This window comes from Oncorhynchus masou, unplaced genomic scaffold (assembly GCF_036934945.1).
Source record: "Oncorhynchus masou masou isolate Uvic2021 unplaced genomic scaffold, UVic_Omas_1.1 unplaced_scaffold_936, whole genome shotgun sequence".
In the NCBI taxonomy this organism is placed as follows: Eukaryota; Metazoa; Chordata; class Actinopteri; order Salmoniformes; family Salmonidae; genus Oncorhynchus; species Oncorhynchus masou.
In genome coordinates this window covers 104,683-115,000 of record NW_027015848.1, presented here as the reverse complement: position 1 = coordinate 115,000, position 10,318 = coordinate 104,683, and the positions used below count along the sequence as shown (strand labels likewise).

The 10,318-nt window shown below is 47.0% G+C and overlaps 1 pseudogene; it reads left to right on the top strand.

Moving 5' to 3' along the window:
• LOC135538287 (glyoxylate reductase/hydroxypyruvate reductase-like) overlaps positions 1 to 9,686 on the top strand; it is a 21,576-nt pseudogene extending 11,890 nt beyond the window's left edge.
• Positions 9,687 to 10,318: the final 632 nt, after the last annotated feature.

Here is a 10,318-nt window from a genome sequence, read left to right as displayed (position 1 = left end):
TGTAGTGGGGAATATGGTACCACTGAGATATGGTGTAATGGGGAATATGGGACCACTGAGATATGGTGTAATGGGGAATATGGTACCACTGAGATATGGTGTAATGGGGAATATGGTACCACTGAGATATGGTGTAGTGGGGAATATGGTACCTCTGAGATATGAATATACAAAATAAAACACTTTTAAAAACATTAAATCAACAATAGTTTGTGTGTCATTTCTGATGTCATACTGTGTTGTGTTGAGAGATTCCTAGACTTGATGCTGAATGTTATGGATGGTCATTGGCCAGTCCGTCTGACTTCCTGTCAGTGTGTTGTCCTCTCTCCCTCTCCCTCTTGTCTCTATGGATGAGCTGGCCAGTCAGTCTGACTTCCTGTCAGTGTGTTGTCCTCTCTCCCTCTAGTCTCTATGAATGAGCTGGCCAGTCAGTCTGACTTCCTGTCAGTGTGTTGTCCTCTCTCCCTCTAGTCTCTATGGATGAGCTGGCCAGTCAGTCTGACTTCCTGTCAGTGTGTTGTCCTCTCTCCCTCTAGTCTCTATGGATGAGCTGGCCAGTCAGTGTGACTTCCTGTCAGTGTGTTGTCCTCTCTCCCTCTCCCTCTTGTCTCTATGGATGAGCTGGCCAGTCTCTCTGACTTCCTGTCAGTGTGTTGTCCTCTCTCCCTCTAGTCTCTATGGATGAGCTGGCCAGTCAGTCTGACTTCCTGTCAGTGTGTTGTCCTCTCTCCCTCTAGTCTCTATGGATGAGCTGGCCAGTCAGTGTGACTTCCTGTCAGTGTGTTGTCCTCTCTCCCTCTAGTCTCTATGGATGAGCTGGCCAGTCAGTCTGACTTCCTGTCAGTGTGTTGTCCTCTCTCCCTCTCTCTGACTTCCTGTCAGTGTGTTGTCCTCTCTCCCTCTAGTCTCTATGGATGAGCTGGCCAGTCAGTCTGACTTCCTGACAGTGTGTTGTGCTCTCTCCCTCTAGTCTCTATGGATGAGCTGGCCAGCCAGTCTGACTTCCTGTCAGTGTGTTGTGCTCTGACACCAGAGACTAAAGACATCTGTAACAAGGACCTGTTCTCCAAAATGAAGAATACCTCCATCTTCATCAACACCAGCAGGTGACCAAGCACGCACACACACACACACACAGTAACACACGGTAACACACGGTAACCGACGGTGACACATAGTAACACACTGTAACTCCTGTGTGTGGTAGAGGAGGGGTGGTAGACAGTAACATGATGGCTGTATGTGGTAGAGGGGTGGTAGACAGTAACATGATGGCTGTGTGTGGTAGAGGAGGGGTGGTAGACAGTAACATGATGGCTGTGTGTGGTAGAGGGGTGGTAGACAGTAACATGATGGCTGTGTGTGGTAGAGGAGGGGTGGTAGACAGTAACATGATGGCTCTGTGTGGTAGAGGAGGGGTAGACAGTAACATGATGGCTGTGTGTAGTAGACAGTAACATGATGGCTGTGTGTGGTAGACAGTAACATGATGATGGCTGTGTGTGGTAGAGGAGGTGTGGTAGACAGTAACATGATGGCTGTGTGTAGTAGACAGTAACATGATGGCTGTGTGTGGTAGAGGAGGGGTGGTAGACAGCAACATGATGGCTGTGTGTGGTAGAGGAGGGGTGGTAGACAGCAACATGATGGCTGTGTGTGGTAGACAGTAACATGATGATGGCTGTGTGTGGTAGAGGAGGGGTGGTAGACAGTAACATGATGGCTGTGTGTGGTAGAGGAGGGGTGGTAGACAGTAACTTGATGGCTGTGTGTAGTAGACAGTAACATGATGGCTGTGTGTGGTAGAGGAGGGGTGGTAGACAGTAACATGATGGCTGTGTGTGGTAGAGGAGGGGTGGTAGACAGTAACTTGATGGCTGTGTGTAGTAGACAGTAACATGATGGCTGTGTGTGGTAGACAGTAACATGATGATGGCTGTGTGTGGTAGAGGAGGTGTGGTAGACAGTAACATGATGGCTGTGTGTAGTAGACAGTAACATGATGGCTGTGTGTGGTAGAGGAGGGGTGGTAGACAGTACCATGATGGCTGTGTGTGGTAGAGGAGGGGTGGTAGACAGTAACATGATGATGGCTGTGTGTGGTAGACAGTAACATGATGGCTGTGTGTGGTAGAGGAGGGGTGGTAGACAGTAACATGATGGCTGTGTGTGGTAGACAGTAACATGATGATGGCTGTGTGTGGTAGAGGAGGGGTGGTAGACAGTAACATGATGGCTGTGTGTGGTAGAGGGGTGGTAGACAGTAACATGATGGCTGTGTGTGGTAGAGGAGGGGTGGTAGACAGTAACATGATGATGGCTGTGTGTGGCAGAGGAGAGGTGGTAGACAGTAACATGATGGCTCTGTGTGGTAGAGGAGGGGTGGTAGACAGTAACATGATGGCTGTGTGTGGTAGAGGGGTGGTAGACAGTAACATGATGGCTGTGTGTGGTAGAGGGGTGGTAGACAGTAACATGATGGCTGTGTGTGGTAGAGGAGGGGTGGTAGACAGTAACATGATGGCTGTGTGTGGTAGAGGGGTGGTAGACAGTAACATGATGGCTCTGTGTGGTAGAGGAGGGGTGGTAGACAGTAACATGATGGCTGTGTGTGGTAGAGGAGGGGTGGTAGACAGTAACATGATGGCTCTGTGTGGTAGAGGAGGGTGGTAGACAGTAACATGATGGCTCTGTGTGGTAGAGGAGGGTGGTAGACAGTAACATGATGGCTGTGTGTGGTAGAGGAGGGGTGGTAGACAGTAACATGATGGCTGTGTGGTAGAGGGGTGGTAGACAGTAACATGATGGCTGTGTGTGGTAGAGGAGGGGTGGTAGACAGTAACATGATGGCTGTGTGTGGTAGAGGGGTGGTAGACAGTAACATGATGGCTCTGTGTGGTAGAGGAGGGGTGGTAGACAGTAACATGATGGCTGTGTGTGGTAGAGGAGGGGTGGTAGACAGTAACATGATGGCTCTGTGTGGTAGAGGAGGGGTGGTAGACAGTAACATGATGGCTGTGTGTGGTAGAGGAGGGGTGGTAGACAGTAACATGATGGCTGTGTGTGGTAGAGGGGTGGTAGACAGTAACATGATGGCTGTGTGTGGTAGAGGAGGGGTGGTAGACAGTAACATGATGGCTGTGTGTGGTAGAGGGGTGGTAGACAGTAACATGATGGCTGTGTGTGGTAGAGGAGGGGTGGTAGACAGTAACATGATGGCTGTGTGTGGTAGAGGGGTGGTAGACAGTAACATGATGGCTGTGTGTGGTAGAGGAGGGGTGGTAGACAGTAACATGATGGCTGTGTGTGGCAGAGGAGGGGTGGTAGACAGTAACATGATGGCTGTGTGTGGTAGAGGGGTGGTAGACAGTAACATGATGATGGCTGTGTGTGGTAGAGGGGTGGTAGACAGTAACATGATGGCTGTGTGTGGCAGAGGAGGGGTGGTAGACAGTAACATGATGGCTGTGTGTGGCAGAGGAGGGGTGGTAGACAGTAACATGATGGCTGTGTGTGGCAGAGGAGGGGTGGTAGACAGTAACATGATGGCTGTGTGTGGTAGACAGTAACATGATGATGGCTGTGTGTGGCAGAGGAGGGGTGGTAGACAGTAACATGATGGCTCTGTGTGGTAGAGGGGTGGTAGACAGTAACATGATGGCTCTGTGTGGTAGAGGGGTGGTAGACAGTAACATGATGGCTGTGTGTGGTAGAGGGGTGGTAGACAGTAACATGATGATGGCTGTGTGTGGTAGAGGGGTGGTAGACAGTAACATGATGGCTGTGTGTGGTAGAGGGGTGGTAGACAGTAACATGATGATGGCTGTGTGTGGTAGAGGGGTGGTAGACAGTAACATGATGGCTGTGTGTGGTAGAGGAGGGGTGGTAGACAGTAACATGATGGCTGTGTGTGGCAGAGGAGGGGTGGTAGACAGTAACATGATGGCTGTGTGTGGTAGAGGAGGGGTGGTAGACAGTAACATGATGGCTGTGTGTGGTAGACAGTAACATGATGGCTGTGTGTGGTAGAGGGGTGGTAGACAGTAACATGATGGCTGTGTGTGGTAGAGGGGTGGTAGACAGTAACATGATGGCTGTGTGTGGTAGAGGAGGGGTGGTAGACAGTAACATGATGGCTGTGTGTGGTAGAGGAGGGGTGGTAGACAGTAACATGATGATGGCTGTGTGTGGTAGACAGTAACATGATGATGGCTGTGTGTGGTAGAGGAGGGGTGGTAGACAGTAACATGATGATGGCTGTGTGTGGTAGAGGAGGGGTGGTAGACAGTAACATGATGGCTGTGTGTGGTAGAGGAGGGGTGGTAGACAGTAACATGATGGCTGTGTGTGGTAGAGGAGGGGTGGTAGACAGTAACATGATGGCTGTGTGTGGTAGAGGAGGGGTGGTAGACAGTAACATGATGGCTGTGTGTGGTAGAGGAGGGGTGGTAGACAGTAACATGATGATGGCTGTGTGTGGTAGAGGAGGGGTGGTAGACAGTAACATGATGATGGCTGTGTGTGGCAGAGGAGGGGTGGTAGACCAGGAGGATCTGTATGAAGCCCTGTCCAGCGGTCAGATAGCGGGAGCTGGACTCGACGTCACCGTCCCTGAACCCCTGCCCACCAGCCACCCGCTCTTCACCCTTAACAACTGTGGTGAGTATAAACACGGGGTGTGATTGGTTCAGAGTCTCCATCAAGTTCACCCTGCTATTTCCTGTTTTAATTTATTACTGTCTGTCAGTCCTGTACTGCCTGTTTATTACTGTCTGTCAGTCCTGTACTGCCTGTTTATTACTGTTGTCAGTCCTGTACTGCCTGTTTATTACTGTTGTCAGTCCTGTACTGCCTGTTTATTACTGTTGTCAGTCCTGTACTGCCTGTTTATTACTGTTGTCAGTCCTGTACTGCCTGTTTATTACTGTCTGTCAGTCCTGTACTGCCTGTTTATTACTGTTGTCAGTCCTGTACTGCCTGTTTATTACTGTCTGTCAGTCCTGTACTGCCTGTTTATTACTGTCTGTCAGTCCTGTACTGCCTGTTTATTACTGTTGTCAGTCCTGTACTGCCTGTTTATTACTGTTGTCAGTCCTGTACTGCCTGTTTATTACTGTCTGTCAGTCCTGTACTGCCTGTTTATTTCTGTTGTCAGTCCTGTACTGCCTGTTTATTACTGTCTGTCAGTCCTGTACTGCCTGTTTATTACTGTCTGTCAGTCCTGTACTGCCTGTTTATTACTGTTGTCAGTCCTGTACTGCCTGTTTATTACTGTTGTCAGTCCTGTACTGCCTGTTTATTACTGTCTGTCAGTCCTGTACTGCCTGTTTATTACTGTTGTCAGTCCTGTACTGCCTGTTTATTACTGTTGTCAGTCCTGTACTGCCTGTTTATTACTGTCTGTCAGTCCTGTACTGCCTGTTTATTACTGTCTGTCAGTCCTGTACTGCCTGTTTATTACTGTCTGTCAGTCCTGTACTGCCTGTTTATTACTGTCTGTCAGTCCTGTACTGCCTGTTTATTACTGTCTGTCAGTCCTGTACTGCCTGTTTATTACTGTTGTCAGTCCTGTACTGCCTGTTTATTACTGTTGTCAGTCCTGTACTGCCTGTTTATTACTGTTGTCAGTCCTGTACTGCCTGTTTAATACTGTTGTCAGTCCTGTACTGCCTGTTTATTTATTATTGTTGTCAGTCCTGTACTGCCTGTTTATTACTGTCTGTCAGTCCTGTACTGCCTGTTTATTACTGTTGTCAGTCCTGTACTGCCTGTTTATTACTGTTGTCAGTCCTGTACTGCCTGTTTATTACTGTCTGTCAGTCCTGTACTGCCTGTTTATTACTGTTGTCAGTCCTGTACTGCCTGTTTATTACTGTTGTCAGTCCTGTACTGCCTGTTTATTACTGTCTATCAGTCCTGTACTGCCTGTTTATTTATTATTGTTGTCAGTCCTGTACTGCCTGTTTATTACTGTTGTCAGTCCTGTACTGCCTGTTTATTACTGTCTGTCAGTCCTGTACTGCCTGTTTATTACTGTTGTCAGTCCTGTACTGCCTGTTTATTTATTATTGTTGTCAGTCCTGTACTGCCTGTTTATTACTGTCTATCAGTCCTGTACTGCCTGTTTATTTATTATTGTTGTCAGTCCTGTACTGCCTGTTTATTACTGTTGTCAGTCCTGTACTGCCTGTTTATTACTGTCTGTCAGTCCTGTACTGCCTGTTTATTACTGTTGTCAGTCCTGTACTGCCTGTTTATTTATTATTGTTGTCAGTCCTGTACTGCCTGTTTAATACTGTCTGTCAGTCCTGTACTGCCTGTTTATTACTGTCTGTCAGTCCTGTACTGCCTGTTTATTACTGTCTGTCAGTCCTGTACTGCCTGTTTATTACTGTTGTCAGTCCTGTACTGCCTGTTTATTACTGTCTGTCAGTCCTGTACTGCCTGTTTATTACTGTTGTCAGTCCTGTACTGCCTGTTTATTACTGTCTGTCAGTCCTGTACTGCCTGTTTATTACTGTTGTCAGTCCTGTACTGCCTGTTTATTACTGTCTGTCAGTCCTGTACTGCCTGTTTATTACTGTTGTCAGTCCTGTACTGCCTGTTTAATACTGTTGTCAGTCCTGTACTGCCTGTTTATTACTGTCTGTCAGTCCTGTACTGCCTGTTTAATTTATTACTGTCTGTCAGTCCTGTACTGCCTGTTTATTACTGTTGTCAGTCCTGTACTGCCTGTTTATTTATTATTGTTGTCAGTCCTGTACTGCCTGTTTAATACTGTTGTCAGTCCTGTACTGCCTGTTTAATACTGTTGTCAGTCCTGTACTGCCTGTTTATTACTGTCTGTCAGTCCTGTACTGCCTGTTTATTACTGTTGTCAGTCCTGTACTGCCTGTTTATTACTGTCTGTCAGTCCTGTACTGCCTGTTTATTACTGTCTGTCAGTCCTGTACTGCCTGTTTATTACTGTTGTCAGTCCTGTACTGCCTGTTTATTACTGTTGTCAGTCCTGTACTGCCTGTTTATTACTGTCTGTCAGTCCTGTACTGCCTGTTTAATACTGTTGTCAGTCCTGTACTGCCTGTTTATTACTGTCTGTCAGTCCTGTACTGCCTGTTTCATGTATTACTGTTGTCAGTCCTGTACTGCCTGTTTCATGTATTATTGTTGTCAGTCCTGTACTGCCTGTTTATTACTGTTGTCAGTCCTGTACTGCCTGTTTATTACTGTCTGTCAGTCCTGTACTGCCTGTTTACTACTGTTGTCAGTCCTGTACTGCCTGTTTAATTTATTACTGTTGTCAGTCCTGTACTGCCTGTTTATTACTGTCTGTCAGTCCTGTACTGCCTGTTTAATTTATTACTGTTGTCAGTCCTGTACTGCCTGTTTATTACTGTCTGTCAGTCCTGTACTGCCTGTTTATTACTGTTGTCAGTCCTGTACTGCCTGTTTATTACTGTCTGTCAGTCCTGTACTGCCTGTTTCATTTATTACTGTCTGTCAGTCCTGTACTGCCTGTTTATTACTGTCTGTCAGTCCTGTACTGCCTGTTTATTACTGTTGTCAGTCCTGTACTGCCTGTTTATTACTGTCTGTCAGTCCTGTACTGCCTGTTTATTACTGTCTGTCAGTCCTGTACTGCCTGTTTAATACTGTTGTCAGTCCTGTACTGCCTGTTTAATACTGTCTTTCAGTCCTGTACTGCCTGTTTAATTTATTACTGTTGTCAGTCCTGTACTGCCTGTCAGTCCTGTACTGCCTGTTTAATACTGTTGTCAGTCCTGTACTGCCTGTTTATTACTGTCTGTCAGTCCTGTACTGCCTGTTTATTACTGTCTGTCAGTCCTGTACTGCCTGTTTAATACTGTTGTCAGTCCTGTACTGCCTGTTTATTACTGTCTGTCAGTCCTGTACTGCCTGTTTATTACTGTTGTCAGTCCTGTACTGCCTGTTTATTACTGTCTGTCAGTCCTGTACTGCCTGTTTAATACTGTTGTCAGTCCTGTACTGCCTGTTTATTACTGTCTGTCAGTCCTGTACTGCCTGTTTAATACTGTTGTCAGTCCTGTACTGCCTGTTTATTACTGTCTGTCAGTCCTGTACTGCCTGTTTATTACTGTCTGTCAGTCCTGTACTGCCTGTTTATTACTGTCTGTCAGTCCTGTACTGCCTGTTTATTACTGTCTGTCAGTCCTGTACTGCCTGTGTATTACTGTCTGTCAGTCCTGTACTGCCTGTTTAATACTGTTGTCAGTCCTGTACTGCCTGTTTATTACTGTTGTCAGTCCTGTACTGCCTGTTTCGTGATCCTCCCTCTCTCATCTCTCTCTCTCCAGTGATCCTCCCTGTCATCTCTCTCGCTCTCTCTCTAGTGATCCTCCCCGTCATCTCTCTCTCACTCCGGTGATCCTCTCATCTCTCTCTCCAGTGATCCTCCCTCATCTCTCTCTCTCCAGTGATCCTCCCTGTCATCTCTCTCTCACTCTGGTGATCCTCTCATCTCTCTCTCTCCAGTGATCCTCATCTCTCTCTCTCTCCAGTGATCCTCCCTCTCATCTCTCTCTCTCTCCAGTGATCCTCCCTGTAGCTCTCTCTCTCCAGTGATCCTCTCTCATCTCTCTCTCTCTCCAGTGATCCTCCGTCATCTCTCTCTCCAGTGATCCTCTCATCTCTCTCTCTCTCCAGTGATCCTCCCTGTCATCTCTCTCTCCAGTGATCCTCATCTCTCTCTCTCTCCAGTGATCCTCCCTCATCTCTCTCTCTCTCCAGTGATCCTCTCTCATCTCTCTCTCTCTCCAGTGATCCTCCCTCTCATCTCTCTCTCCAGTGATCCTCCCTGTAGCTCTCTCTCTCCAGTGATCCTCCCTCTCATCTCTCTCTCCAGTGATCCTCCCTGTCAGCTCTCTCTCTCCAGTGATCCTCTCATCTAGATCTCTCCAGTGATCCTCCCCCACATTGCCAGTGCGTCCTAGAGACACGTAGGATAATGCCATGTCAGCTCTGGCAGCCAACAACCTGCTACTGGGCCTGAAGGGACAGCCAATGATCAAAGAGCTCAAGCTGTAGCTGCCAATCACCTGCTTTCAGAACACCAGAGAAGAACCAATCACCTGCTTTCAGAACCACCAGAGAAGAACCAATCACCTGCTTTCAGAACCACCAGAGAAGAACCAATCACCTGCTTTCAGAACCACCAGAGAAGAACCAATCACCTGCTTTCAGAACCACCAGAGAAGAACCAATCACCTGCTTTCAGAACCACCAGAGAAGAACTAATCACCTGCTTTCAGAACCACCAGAGAAGAACCAATCACCTGCTTTCGGAACCACCAGAGAAGAACCAATCACCTGCTTTCGGAACCACCAGAGAAGAACCAATCACCTGCTTTCGGAACCACCAGAGAAGAACCACCAGAGAAGAACCAATCACCTGCTTTCGGAACCACCAGAGAAGAACCAATGATTGAAGAGCTGTAACTGTAAATGATATAGCTGACTCTGGTCATGAGATGAGTAGATTACAGAGAATAGTGGTGCTGTTGTCATCCATCATTTTCACTCGACACGGTACATACCGTAGCACTCAGCACTTCCTCATGGGAGATGTTTTTTATGATTTTGTTCCATAATAATAATAATAATAATAATGACGAAGGACAACAATAAACACAGAACTTTCCCCATCTTTTAATTCAGTCAGTGATGACGAAGGAACGACATGTCCCTCCTTTATTAGTGTCTCCTCAAACAAAACATGTTCCTCCTTTATTAGTGTCTCCTCAAACAAAACATGTCCCTCCTTTATTAGTGTCTCCTCAAACAAAACAAAGAAAATAAAAACACCTTTACATTTCATCTGCTCTTTGGGGTAACGTCTCAAATGGCTCCCTATGTAGTGCACTACTTTAGACCAGAGCCCTATGGCACCCTATTCCCTATGTAGTGCACTACTTTAGACCAGAGCCCTATGGCACCCTATTCCCTATATAGTGCACTACTTTAGACCAGAGCCTTATGGCACCCTATTCCCTATGTAGTGCACTACTATAGGCCAGAGCCCTATGGCACCATATTCCCTATATAGTGCACTACTATAGACCAGAGCCTTATGGCACCCTATTCCCTATGTAGTGCACTACTTTAGACCAGAGCCCTATGGCACCCTATTCCCTATATAGTGCATAACTTTAGACCAAGGCCCTATTCCCTATATAGTGCACAACTTTAGACCAAGGCCCTATTCCCTATATAGTGCACTACTTTAGACCAGAGTGTCAACGACTTTGATCAGAAGTAGTGCACTACTTTAGACCAG